The sequence below is a fragment of the Equus asinus genome, chromosome 7 (genome assembly GCF_041296235.1).
Source record: "Equus asinus isolate D_3611 breed Donkey chromosome 7, EquAss-T2T_v2, whole genome shotgun sequence".
NCBI classification, from domain to species: Eukaryota; Metazoa; Chordata; class Mammalia; order Perissodactyla; family Equidae; genus Equus; species Equus asinus.
This window is the reverse complement of record NC_091796.1, coordinates 23,011,040-23,026,064: the sequence shown is the minus strand read 5'-3', so window position 1 is coordinate 23,026,064 and position 15,025 is coordinate 23,011,040. Positions and strand designations below refer to the sequence as shown.

The 15,025-nt window shown below is 38.0% G+C and overlaps 1 protein-coding gene across 2 annotated transcripts in view; it reads left to right on the top strand.

Moving 5' to 3' along the window:
• DCC (DCC netrin 1 receptor) overlaps positions 1-15,025 on the top strand; it is a 1,085,205-nt gene that overhangs the window by 691,269 nt on the left and 378,911 nt on the right. The gene's annotated exons all lie outside the window — the stretch shown is intronic.

Genomic DNA, 15,025 nt, shown 5'->3' with positions numbered 1-15,025 from the left:
TATTTAATATTTACTGAGACTACTTAACATTTGAGTGTAGTCAACTGGATCTAATAAATACTAGAGGATAGTAATAATGTAATAACATTAATTTAGATGATCTCCTACTTTAGAACTCTGTATTAAATGAAAGCTTAGCATTACTTATGTTAAGATTATGCATTGCTATTACTACAAATTCTGAGAGTGCAGTTAACTTCTATTATAAGAATCATAATTACAGTTGACAACAGAATTTAACAAAGCTTATTTATCTGTTTTCCAATTAAAATAAAATATCAGACACTTTCATTCATGCTTAATGCTTCTGGTTAGAATGGATATTCTGCTTTGCAATCTTTCATAAAGGTAAAATGTAAATATATTCCAATTGTTCATCCCTGGTGCTCTATTCAGGAGATCTAATTAACCACAAAATAAAGTCTGAAAGAGATGAGCATTCCTTGGTGCCACATCACAATGTAGAGATAGCTGCTCAGCCACCTTCAGCAAGACATGGGATTGGACGGTCTGTTTATCTCCCCAAGGGTATCCTCTGTCCATCACAGAGGAAGCAGCTTCCTTTGCTGACAGAATTGATAGGGGAAAGGCTTTCATATAGTGTTTTTGCATTGTTCTACAAAAATGGAACAAAATTCTATTGGCTTCCTACTGCTGCTATACATTGCCACAAATTAAGTGGCTTGAACCAACACAAATGTATTGTCTTACAGTTCTGGTGATTAGAAGTCCAAAATCAGTCTAACTGGACTAAAGTCAAGGTGTTGGCAGGGATGGTTCCTTCTGGAACCTCTGAGGGATAATTAGTTGTATTGCCTGTTGCAGCTTGGAGAGGCTGCCTGCATTCCTTGGCTCATAGTCCCTTCCTTTCATCACTTCAAACTCTTGCTTCTGCTGTCTCTTCTCCTTCTACTGACTCATGCTCCAGCCTCCTCTTATGAGGACACTTGTGATTGCCTTGGGCTTACCTGGCTAATCCAAGCTAATCTCCCCATCTCAAGACCCTTAACTTATTCACATCTGTAAAGTCTCATTTACCATGTAGGTTAGCATGTTTATATTTCCCAGGTATTAGGATGTGGATATATTTCCTTGGAGGAGGAAGAGCCTTATTCAGCCTACCGCAAACACCAACAACTTAGTCTTCTAAAATGCATGCAGAGTAGGCACTCAACAAATATTTCTCAAATGAATAAATGAGAATGAATACACTGAGATGTACAAAAAACAATATTATGAAAATGCACAAGAGCTTGTGATTGTATCAAAAGGAGAAGGGCAGCTTTCAAGGGAGTCATGCAGGAGAAACTGAACAATTGCATGGTCAGATCTCCAGTTGAGTAGACAGCAGGGGCTGGAAGGTAGAATTTCAATTTGAAACAGTTTGGTTAGTTGTGCTGGCATCTAGTTTATTATTATTATTATTATTAGATCTTTAATATTTATATTGTTTTCATGGGAAACCAAAATTAAAGGGTAGAGAAGATATTGGCTATAAAATATGACAATTAAAGACATCAAAAGAAATATAATGAAGGGTTTACTTATGCTTTTTATTGGAGTTTATAGCCTTATGGTGGATTCTAGATCCTCTTTAACTTTATTCCAGGAGATCCAATAGGGAGACAGAGGCAGGATAGGAGCAAACGAAGGATTAAGCAGAAAGCTCAAGCAATTGTTTAAAAATCAGCTTACAGTTTATGATATGATAATTATTATTATGATCCTTGTCTATGATAGCATTACCAGAATTACTATGCTAAAAATATCATAACTACTCTATAATGAAATAAAATGTATTAATATTTAGTGTGGTGCATTTTATACAAAATACATTCTCAAAAAGTTTACAAAGCTAAATAATGTACTTAGAAATATGTATCAAAAGAAAGAAAAGAGGGAAAGTAAAAAATGATGAAGCACAAAGTAAAGATGGCTTTATGGTATTTGAAATGAGCCTTTAGGGCATGATACTAAAAGGGTTGAAGGAAGGAAAACCTATAGCACTGGAAGGGGTGAGGGATCTCTCTGGGAGTCTTATAAAGACACTAAGCCTATTTGTGAGGGTGCTACCCTCATGACCAAATCACTTACCTAAGGCCCCATCTCCTAATACCATCATATTGGGTGATAGGTTTTCAAACTATGAATTTAGGGGGTACACAAACTTTCAGACCATGGCGTTTTGATATTCTAATTGTCCCATATTTGGCCTGTAGGAGTCCTTCTAAATATCCACTGTGTCCTTTTTACATGTTCTAATTACATTGTAATCTGGATCATTTCTAAAATACTTTACCACAAATCCCCAAATAATGTCACGGAAAGCACATGAAGTCACATAGAATTGCGTTTCAATTCTGACACTGCTAGTTCCTAGGTGTGCAGTCTTAGCAAGTAAAACCTGGGTCTTGGTTTTCTAATCTGTAAAATGGGAATGAAGATTAATGAGAAAGCTTATGTAAAGCAACTAGCCCAGTGCTTAAAATAGTAATGATAACAATAGCTAATATTTATTGAGCACTACATATGTGTCCTTAAATTCTCCAAGACAGATAGGAATTAAGTAACCTGTCCTTGACCGTACAACTAGTAACTTTCTGAAAAAGCTTTTGAATCCAGGAAAAGTCGCTTTAGAGGCATAGCCAGAAGATAATACATGTAAATTCTGTTATATTAAATGTTATTTTTATTGTAATGAGAGCAGAAATAAGAGTTATCTTTATCTATGAAATAGCAGAGAGTCCAACTAATTCAGTTAGAAGACATAGGCTTAAGAGTTGCATTAGTCTGTGAGCCTTCATCTCCCACCCCCAACCCCCATGCCCTTAAGCATAAGATTAGAAGAGAGTGAGGGAAGTATCTGTGATTTAGCAGACTATCAGGAGACATGCAAATTAATTTACATTTTCTAAAATCTCAGTTCTAATTAAAAAAGAATGTTTGGCAATCTCATAGTTTCAAATGCCATACGGGTCACAGGAAAGCAGAAGAAAGGAGAGAGAAAATGTTTTAGCTATTGCAGTAGAGTTATAGAAGAGAGAGAGAGAGAGAAAGACTGGAGTGAGGGAAGGAAGGAAGGAGAAAAAGAAGGGAAGGAGGGAGGGAGGGAGAGAGAGAAAATAACAAGTTGCCCTCGCAGAGGACAACAGCGGTTGTCTCAGGGGTCAGATGCCTAGAGGTACATGTGCCATCTCTTGACAAGCCTTGAGCACTCAGATCATTTGTATAGGAAATAGTCTAATTCTAATACTTACCTTCCAAGAAGAGATTGTGTTGCAAACAATGGCGGGAGGAATGGGGTGTGCTTATTTTAAGATCAGGAGATGGCTACCATCCTTTTATCTCTGGCATTAAAGAAACATTGTCCACAGAGAGAAAGCTCTGAGGATTCACTTTTGACATAGTGGATGTCACTACTATCCAGACCCTGGTGGTGGAAGAAAGGTTCTCATTTAACCCATAGTACCTTCACCTTAGTCTTATTCTACACAATTAACATTTGCTTCCATGGCTGCCTTCTTGAGTTCTCTGACAACAGTACAGTTTTACTTTACGGGTAAGATATAGTAGAAACAAATTAAACTGGAAACAATTACACTCTTGAAATAGTCTCAAAGAGGTGTCTCCTTCCAGTTAGTGTCAAAATATCAGAGCCCAAGGTTGATGATTCACTAGGAATGGTTGGTGTATCTGTCCTCTCCCTGAAGGTGTCTTAGTGGGTATGCACACTGTACGTGCACTTGGCAGTGTGTTCGTTTATGACGCCAAGGGAAGTTGTCATGTCACAAAATCAAAGAGATGAGTAGGGGCTGACTGTGCCACATAACAATGTTTTGGTTAATGATGGACCGCATATAAGATGGTAGTCCCATAACATCAGTACTATACAGCCTAGGTGCATAGTAGGCTATGCCATCTAGGTTAGCGTAAGTACACTCTGTGATGTTCCCATATTGATGAAATTGCCTAATGACATATTTCTCAGAATGTGTCCCTGTTGTTAAAGGATGCATGACTGTAGTTATATTAACCCCTGGGGACTGAGCCATGAAATACTGCACAGGACAAAATGAAGGTAATGATCAGAGCTAAATCCACAGACCTTCTGGGGACCCTTTAACAGTGGTGCTAACCCAAATCTGTATTAAGCCCGAAAAAATGGGGAGGCTGAACATTACATAAATAATTTTCTAGACCGCTAGTCACACACCAGCATACTGGGAACAATAAGTACACAAAGGTATTTGTTCAAAATATTTGAGTTCCTATGTGGCTACTTAGCCAAAAAAACGAAGACAACTCACTTTTTCCTGACATGTTTGTTGTCCTTTGTTCCGTAGCCATCCTCCCAGGATGGAAATAAAATGCGGAGTCTTAGCTTTAAGACAGTTTCTTTTTACTGGAGGTGCCATCAAGATCTTGGTGATTCCCTAGGACAAGTAGCAGTGCTGCCTGACACTACCACTGGGCTGTTTACTTTAGCGTGTTGACATTGATTTCTCTCCTCTTGGCTCGCAGAAGTCCCAAGTGCCCCACTGACCCATTACCTGAGCCTGTAATTACTCCAGCAGCAGGGAATGAAAAGGGCATATCACTTCTGCTTTCAGGGAATGACAGACTCAGGGATATAAGCAGGCCCTGCATTAAGGCCAATCTCTCAGGAGAGCTTAAAGACTCCCAAGCCTTGATTCGAGCATTTTTGCATCAATAGAGGCCATGCTCATTATCACTAAAGGCTGCAGAAAGTTGTGGAGTTGGCACATGACTCTGAAATTACCTCATCGTAAGGACAGATCCTAATGCCCATATTGGAAACCCAGACACAAAAAATTCAATTAGTATAACTAGTTAGCTTCTCTTTTTCAGAGTACCACTATTTAGTGAGTTCTTTCCTACTTCATTAAAAAAAATGATAAAATGTTCATATCTTCTAAAGTGAGCTGGTTGTTCGCAAGCCATTTTTAGGGACACATTGATTTTTTTAAAAAGTATTTTTAAATGATAGGAGTGATCATTCCAAGAATTTTTATTCCTTAGAGTGTCTGAGATCCAGAACATTTTGTAATTTTGTGAAATCCATTTCCATATTCTCCAAGGCTCTCTATATATTATATTAAACGACTTCTAATTTTTAAAAGTGTGTGTGTTTCCAGCCTAGTATTCAAGCTGTATTCTTATGAGTGTGTGAGCTTTGCTTCCTCCAACAGACAGTCTGCTTAGCTGATTTTTAAAGTTAATTATGGTGCAGTGAAATCTAAAGGTCAGACCATGTCTATTTTCCTGGCTTGTTCACTGCTGTGGGTGTATGGGCACCAGATAAATCCCTTCACTGCTGACCCATCTAATAACTTTCCTGTACACTTTAACCTATTTCTTCTTCCAGGTTTTTAGACTCTTCAGTCAGTTTTAGGATCTTTAGAATAGATTGTTACAGTGCACACCACTCAAGGATTCCATGAAGATCCCTTTAGGAATTTCAAATCATAAAGTATAAGGCAACCTTTCTGCAATATGCTCCCAAGTTATCTGCATATTTCACAAGTTGCCTGGATAACTTTCTCTTATCTTTACTACTCAAAAAGAAAATTAAATTTCAGGGAGAATTTTGAAAAACATGTAATGCTTAGAGTTAGTTCCTTAGGCATGGTTAGCTCACAGTTTTGCAAATTATCTTTTTATTTGCTTATTCATTCATTGACTCCATTCACTCATTTATTCATTCATTCAGTGATTTCTTATTGACCAATAATCTGGGCATATCACTATGCTAAATTCCAGAAATGTAAGAACACAGGCGACGTAGAACCTAAAGTAACTATGTGAACATAACCTGAATTAGAAATACAGAGCCAACTTCCACCAGTGAGAGAGAGAACCAAGCTAGACGCCGTCTGCCATCCATGACAGCAGAAGTTGGAGGGTGTTCAGGAAAGAAGAGAGGACCTTGCTGGAATGGGAACTGGGAGGTGATCTGAAGCAGTGTATTTTGTGTTTGTTTGTTTAGGGTGTATATCTCTTCTTTGAAATAAGCCAAAATAGTCACACATAATTAAAGTAATATGCTACGACTCCCTATAAAAATTTGAAGCCAATAGTTGTGGTAGAATTGTATTCTCATAACTGATCATAGCTCAGCTGTCCCGAAAATCACTTCTGGTGTGCTTTCATAGCTACATTAGAGGGGTTGTATTTCCTATTGTTGCTGGAACTTTATTAAGAAGACAGTAGGTTCTGACTCCATGCTTATTAAGTAATTCATTTCCTCTGCCACAATTTGAATACAAATATTCTCAAATAAGGGAACGTTAAGCATGTGAGTATGTTGATTTCTCTGCTTCAGTATCACTGGACCCATAAATGTGGGCTTAGAGGAATGATCTAGAAACAGGGCTGGAACTAGGGTGAGGCAAGTGAGGCTTTTGCCTAGGGTGCAAAATTTAGGAGAGTACCAAAGCACTCTGTAATCAAGACAATATTTTAATGCAATACTTTTTTAAAATCAAAATTAATGCAAAAGAATGCCTGGCAAACAAAATATGAAAATTTTCGATAAAGACAGGATTTGCATTACCGAATTTTCCTCTTGCTTCAGGCTCCAATGTGGCTCAGTGTAGTACTGATCTAGGATGGTTGTAGACCTAGAATAGAGGTGTGTGTGCCATAACAGCCACAGAACTTTAACTCTGGGTTACATTATTTCTTGGATTTTCTTTTTTTGAGACCTGCCTACTTGATATTCTGGCGATCCTAAAAATGTGATTGTATATCATTGGAAGATTTCTACTAATAGGTATAGATTTTGAGATGTTGGAAGTAGAAGAACTCTTGGAAGTCAAATGGCAGTCCAGAAATATGAACTGATTATCAAGTGAGTAAGTGTAGAGTTTGGTCTAGAATCTTCCCTTCTGACCCCCATCCCAGTGCTTTCACTGAGTCATCCTCCAACTTGGGGCCTGAGTGGTTCAAGAGGAGAAGTAGGTTATTGTTTAGAGCTCCTATCTGTGAAACCTCCTAGAGCCCTTCTATGGAAATTCAGTTTAACCTTCTAACATAAAATGAATACACCACATGGGAGTAGACAAAGAGCAGATAAATTAATTCCCGTGTATGATTATGTAAATGCATTCTGGTTTTCATGCGTGCATTTAACGGGTTAGCAATCATAATTTTAAATACTGTACTAAGAAATGGCATCATTTGGAGATTTGTAAATTAAATATGTTCATGTATTAACTGGCATTCTTAGAATTCCAGATCTTGGACAAATAGGGTGAGAAGAAGCTGTAACTAAAATGTTTTACATATGACGGAAATATGTTCCCTCTGATGCCATTTTTCGCCACCGAAGGAGTTCCTTAGCAAACAGTCTGAATTTCCCAGTAAAGAAAGCCAGGCACCTTCTTGGGGTGCTTGTATATTTCGGGAGTAGCAAGCTACTTTTGTTGGCAACTGAAAATGTACAAATTCTCATTCTGGTCCAAGGGCTGTTAGATTTCTGCCCATTTGTTTTCTGAGCTTATCTGTCTCTAAAAGATCCTATTCCCAGAGTATCCAGCTCAGAATCCACACCTTTTGTTTCTTTCTCATGGCCTCTGCTTTATCTCATGGGCCCTCGATCAGGAAAGGACGTATGTGTTTATTTATTTGTATATTGTTAAATAATCAAATTTCAGACGACGCAAGTAGGAGCCAACTTAAAGGAGATAAATACTCATATTTGTGATAAGTGCATTGTTTTTGAAAAGACTGTGATTTATTCATACTCTTAACTTCATCAAAACCCTGACGAGCTGTGCACCTTAGACAGTAAGTTACCTGATTTTCACTCACCCATTCTGATCCCCTCCCCACTGCACATCCCATTTTTATGAGGCGGTTTCCAGGGCCTTGGAAATAGAATGCGTTTTTTGCAGGTAATAGGTTATTTTCTTATCAGTCTCTGACAATTTGTAGTCTCACACCCTTGCTTTCTGCCATCATGCCTGCCTGAAAGAATCATTCTAGTGTGACGAACTTTTGAATGTCCTCTTTAGTATATTTGTGAGGCCTGCCCAAGGCATTTTGTCAGCTAGCCTTCTTTCACACCTACCTGTGACCTGAGATGAGAGAGTAATCTGAGAAGCAGAGGCTGTTTGAAACCCTAGCCTGGCTTTCCTAGATTTCTGTCATTTTTTATTTTATTTGACTGTGGCAGTTTCACGGGTATATCAGAGCCCTCTGATATCTCTTAGGGGAAACTAATAAAATCCCTGACACATGAGATGGTTTTCTGTTTCATTCTATTGAACTTTTTGGCGATTGGGCTTGATGGGTTAAAACTCAAAGGAGGTGTCTTATTTCCCATTGCTGCCTAAACCAGATTCTCAGCTAAGGACATTAGTGCATTTTGCCATCTGCAAAATGAGAGTGGAATGTGCTGTTCCTAGCTTTCTGCCGTGTGCCTAGTTCTTGCTTGCTTGCAAGACACATTTGCTTGCCTGAGACTGGCAGGGTGTATGGGGCATTCCATCGTAAGCTGGAACTCTGTGCACATTATTCTCTCCAGGGCTGGGATATACTTTTACTTGCCTCGAGAAGCTGTTCAGTGAGGGCTGACTTGGATGTGGGTCGGATATGGCTTGGCCACCTGGTAGTGAAGATGTAACGAGAGGAGATAATTCACACTAGGACTTCTGGTAAGCCTCAAGAATTGAAGATCTAACAAAAGACTTCAGGCCCTGCTCTGAAAGAGGAAGAAAAATCTCAGACTTTGAATAAAGATCAAAGATTGTGCCAAGAACAAAAAGAAACACTGAGACATATTGGAGACGAACCACAGAGAGCATTTTACCCACTACATGTCTTATATGATACACATAGAAGAATCTTCGATCTCACTTCTACCATTTTATGTGTTCTTAAATTGGCCCCATTCTTCTACCCTTTCTAAAAAGAACTTTTGTTCAATGCTGAACTCTAGTTGGGCAAAGTTTAAATGACTATCCTGGAGAGAGCAGAGATGGGTTTGATGCTTATAACCTTTGCTTCACACTTTAATCCCAAATGGAAATATGGAAAAAACAGAGGACATAATTCCTAATCTCAAAGGGTTTGTACTAAAGTTTATCATTCCTCTTCAATCTGAATTTACTTAGAAGATATTGCCGGGTGACTAGTGCGATAAAGAAATTACACTGTTTATAGGTGACCAGTGACCATGTGCTCTTTCCCAAAGGTAGCATAGTCACATATTAAGAGACATTTCCTGCTTCATGATGCCATAACATTTTAGATGGTGCCCAGCTCATGTAGGTAGACTTGGAAGAAAATAATCTAGGTGAGAGTGAGGGTTATGATTTTCCTATGATCTGTTTATGCTCAATATATGATTAATCTATTGTTTTATTTCAGGTTTTGTTTCTAGGTTTTATCCTTTTTTCTTTGTTTTTGGTTTCTTATTTATATCAATCTTACTATTCTCTGTCACTTATTATCTGTTTGTTGTCTTTTTCCCTTACTATCCTCAAGTGGATAATCGCTAGAGGAGTAATGCATCAGAGCAAAAGAAATTTACTTTAAGCATAAAACTCAAAGCATTTTTTAGAGATTTAGAAACTTTAAATTTAAAGCAGTGGCTTTTTGCTTATTTATTTTCTTTTATAGCTTTTCTATTATGGAATAAAGACTTGTACAAAATAATGTACACACCCATGTGCACATACCCAAGCAGCTCAATTAATTCTCACTTGATTCCCTCCGATGAAGAAATAGAAATTTCCAGCTGCCCAAAGAGCACAATCATGACCTTCCCAATGGCTTACCTCTGTTTCCCACCAAAGGAAGACAATATCCTGAGTTGTATTGAAATCAGTTCCTTACTTTTCATTAGAATTTTACTTCCTAAGCAAGTACCTCCAAACACTATTGTTTAGTTGTTCTTGTTTTTGAGCTACATGTAAATGGGATCACCCAATGTGTATTCTTTTGTGTCTAGCTTTTTCTCTGGGTGTTATGTTTATGAGAATCATCCATGTTTTTGCATAGCTGTAGTTTGCTCATTTTATTGCTGTTTAGTGTTCCGTGTTATCAGTATACCATATTTCACTTCACCATTCTACCAATGTTGGTGTAGGGGAGGAAGACATTTCCTCTCCCCAAATGGGGGTTCGTCTGGCCGGAGAACGAATTAAATTCACATGAGACAGAATAGCAAGAGAAAATGAAACAAAGCTTTGTGAGGAACCATGGCCCGGGGCCTTTCTTCCCCAAAGGAAGAAAGGGCACGGAAGAAGTGGGGTGCACAGAGTGGTTATATGCCCCCAAACAGGGTGTTTCACATGTGATTGAAATGTCCCTCCCACAACAGTCACAAGATTGCCCCGTCAGCACAGGGCTTGATGGACACAGCAGGCAGTGGTCGGCTATCTTGGTGGTGGGTATAGCAGGTGGCAGTCTGGAGCTGGGCGGTCACAGGTGAGCGCAGCAATCAGTTCCTAGCCTAAGGAAAGATGCTTAATCCTTAAAGAAATGCCAACGTTGGGAGGGGGAGGGAAATTAGTTACAGGAGGTTACCAGACTAGCACAATAAAATGCAGATTTAAGTCCTTGCCTTTGGTATTGATTAAGAGTTTCTAGAGAGAAGGTCATCTCCTTTCTTCTTCCTGGTACAGAGAGGGAGGCACCTTTTACAGATAGAGATTTACCTTGCAAATGTAAACGTGTCCTAAAGAAGGGCAAGTTCCATTCCTCAGAGCCTCCTTCCCTGTCCCAGTTTATCAAAAGCAATCAGCCTCAAATAATCCTCATGCCAAAGAGACATATCTTGGGGTGGCCGATTTCAGGTCCCCACAATGGATACTTGGATTGTTTCTAATTTATGGCTGTTATGCTGGTCTGAACATTCTTAGACATGTCGCTTTTGGTTCACCAATGTACTCTTCTGTTGGGTGGATATCTAGATGTGGAATTGCACATTTCAACTTCAGTAAATAATGTCAACTTGTTTGTCAAAGTGGTTTTATCAATTTATACTCCCATCCAGCGTTTATGAGAGTTGCCATTACTCTACCTTCTCACAAGCACTTTCAGTCATTTTAATTTTAGCCAATCTCATGGGTAGGTACTGGTTTTACTTCATTGTAGTTTCAATAATCTGCACTTCCTTGATAACTAATCAGGGTGGCCATGCTTTTATATATTTATTGACCATTTGGGTATCCTCTTTTGTGAAATGCCTATTAAGATCCTTTGTCCATGTTTACATTGATCGATTGCCTTTGTATATTGAATCTGTTGATAAGTTTGAGGAGACATGCTATCATTACAGTATTGAGTATTTTGATACTTTGCAAAGTTCAGTATTCCAATATTCCAATACTTAATCCAATACCTGCAATACTGATTCTTTGCAATATTGAGTACTTGTGTTCTAAAACTTGAATATTTACTAGATCCTCTTTACATTTTCTAAATATTTTATAGTTTTCTGTGTAGAAGTCTTGCCCATCTTGCATGAGATTTAATCTGGAGTTTCCAGCCTTCCTCGCTCTCTCCCTCCCTCTCAATCTCCTTTTCTCTCTCCTTCCCCTTCTCTCTTTCCTCTCTTTCCCCCTCCATCCTTCTCTCCCTTCTTTCCTTCCTCCCTTCTTCTCTTCCTTCCTTCCTTCATTCCTCCTTCCTTCCTTCCTCCTTCCTTCCTTTCTTCTTTGCCTTATTTCACCAGCTAGACCTTCTAGCACAGCACTGGTTCTCAACTCAGGGCAATTTTGCCTCCCAAGAGAGATTTGACAGTGTGTAGACATTTTTGATTGTCACAACTGGAAGAATGCTACCCGCACCTAGTGGATAGAGGCCAGGTATGCTGCCAAATATCCTCAATACACAGGACAACCCTCCACAACAAAGGATGTCTGGCCTCAAATGCCAGTAATGCAAACATCAAGTAACTCTACAGTATAGGGTTGTATAGGAATGACAATAGTGGATAGCTTTGCCTTGTTTCAACAGCCAAGTAGAAGCTTTTAACATTTAACCAATCAATATAATGTATCTTGCAGGCTTTTAGTAAATAACTTTTATTAAATAAAAGACATTTTCTTCTATTCCCTCTTTGCTGAGAGCTCTTATTGTGTGCCAGACATCATAGCTGCAAAAATATTTAAGGAAGCAAATTGAGACCTAGAAAGATGTTATCTTTCTCCAAAGAGAATTCACATTGCTTCTGCCACAAGATTCCCTTAAGCAGATATTGAGATAACTAAAAACTGAGCTTCAATCCATATGTCTACATACTTCAGACTTACTCTTACTCACTAGGTACAGCATGCGTATCTATGTCTACATCATCAATATCTATATATATTTCCCTAGAATCCCAGATTAGGAAGGTTTACCAGGGCTCCCCCAACAACCCACTCACTGGTCTCAGACACAAATCTTGGTAGCCTTCGTCCATCAAGTCTGTCCAAAGCAGTATCATCCTTAGGACCTCATAATCTTGCCTTATTAAAACTAGCAAGTTTCATGGAGTAAAATGGGTCTTAAACTCTGGGATCACTTTCCCTTGCCCCTTTTCTCCCCATTTCCCAGTAATTCTTCACTCTATTTTTAGCTCTCCAGTGCCTTCAAGCAGACTTGTTTTTAAGTTTTGTTCTTTTTTTTGTAGAGATTCCTAATGGGAAGATTGTTCTGAATTATCTAGTCCACCATTGCAGGAAGCAGAATTCTTGTTTTGTGTGTATATGCATTTGTTAACTTATTTCTAGATAACCCATTAAGAAAATCAGCATTAAAAATTCTAAAAACACTACTTCTAGGAAATAGTGCATATTCAGCCATGAACTATTGAAAATGTTGAGATATGCTCATACTTCCCATGCCAAAAACACTGTTCTTATTTGAATGAAAACTTTGAATTATTTTTCCTTTAATTGCTATAATCGCAATTCATATACTTAAACAGAAGAGATGTCTACCTATGCTGACCATCCCTGAATTAGGAAAAGAATAATTAAATAATTAAAAAGTAATTCTGGAATAAAGTGAGGTGACTTATAGCTCCCCGATTTTTCAGCTGAATTAGCACAACTTCTTTAATTGCCGTGTCAATATCATCAATAGTTAGATGTGTAGACAGATACACAAAGCCCACAGTTGGCATTTTCTCTCTGCTCTGTATTAGGCAGAAACATTAAAAGACTGTTCTTTATCTTAGGAGTAGATTGGAAGTTAAGTCAAATCAGGTAATTTAGCAGTCAGTAATTTTTAAACCTTTAGGGACTTCCATACCTGACCAAGGAGAAAACAGAATTTTTGCCATTTTGGTACAGATTTAAGAGAAGGAAGTAGAAATCAGAAGCAGCCACCAATTTTGGGTTTGACTTCTCTATTCTCTTAGTTACATACAGCAACCCAGAAAAACGTCCACTGTACTATCTCTGCTTTTTTCATAAACAAGGATTTTACAAGCTGGGCTTATTAGTCGGCCTTTTGACAGTACAAAAGTTTGCTTAAGTTGCTTTAAAAGAGGAAGAAAAAACCAATTCTGTCATAATCTTTAGATCCTCAGTTTTAATTCTAAGCATTTATACTGACAGGATGAATATATGTCCATTTTCCAAATTTTCCCTGCAAACCTATAACCCTGTTGGAACTAATTGAATAACTGCATATGTAGTAGAACTTCTAAAGGTAATGAACCTGAAAAGAAGTGAGAAAAATGAAAATTCAGCCAAGCACCAGTCATTTTGGACATTTTAGTTGTTTTGCAATTTGTAGTTTCAATTTTTAAAAATTCTCTTGAATGCTTTGTCTCACTGATCCATCAGGAAATGAGAGCTGTGTTGGGGGGGCGGTGCAAAAGGAAGAACACAACCATTTCATCGTGGCCTGAATATTGGTCTGGTTGGATACTGGATGTTCTTTTTGCTATTGCTTTCGACCTGCCCTGAGTGTATGCATTTAGAAACCACTAGAGAAAAAAAAATTACCTAAAATAAGTAAAACCTTGTCTTATACCTGGGTAGTGTAATATCAAAAATGTATTTGAAATATTTTTGGAACATTAAGATACTGTTAACTTTGGAGAAAGGAAAACAATGTTGGCTTTGTGCTAATAGCTCATTTTTTTATCAACTCCTTGACATGATGTTGAGCATTTAGTGGATGCTCACTCTGCTAAGTACTTTTTACTTACTTTTTCCACCATTCAATCCTCACAACACTACTGTGAGAGGTGTTCTGTTGTACAGTTGAAGAGAATGAAGGTTAAAGTGGTGAAATAACTTGCCAGGCACCCAGAGAGTAAATGACAGCATCTGAATTTGGACCCAGGTCTGACTGTATTGTGAGCAACAGGGCTGCTCTGTCATGAAGTGGGGGCTATACAGTGATTGAATCTTGGGTATCTGAACAATGTAATGGATAGATAGAGCAGTATATAAACTATGAGATTTCAGCTATCCTCAGATAAGGATAAGGAGCTTGAGACACATTTATTAGACTCCAGAGGGGCATCCTTGAAAGTGTGGGGAGAAAATCTATTCCACTTTCCATTATAAATCCCGTGTTGACAGGATTCTGCTGGTAGAACTGGGTGTTAACCACATTCAAAAGATCACTGGGTAATGAAAGCAGAATAAAGCAACAGAATATGGTGACTTACTCTGTTTGCACTACCTTGAAATTATTTTAGCTTTCAGCATCCAATTGTGTAACTGCTATGCATATTACTTGTCATTATTACTTACAGGACTTGTCACTTAATTTCAAAATTGAAATTAGTATAGTAACTTACGTTTCAAAAATTCCGTAAAAAATGATCCTCTTTCACTTGGATTCTTGCTCATGATTGATTCATAAAACCAATAATATGCAGGGCCAGTATTTTGAGAGTTTTTCTTTTAAATGAGTTTCTAGGGCTTCAATGATTCCAAAAATCCCATTAAAGTGTATTTTAAAAATTAAACTGAACCCACCAAATAACACACCCCTGAATACTTATTTGAAAAGAATGTAAAACAGAAGGTTAAAGAAGTTGATGTAT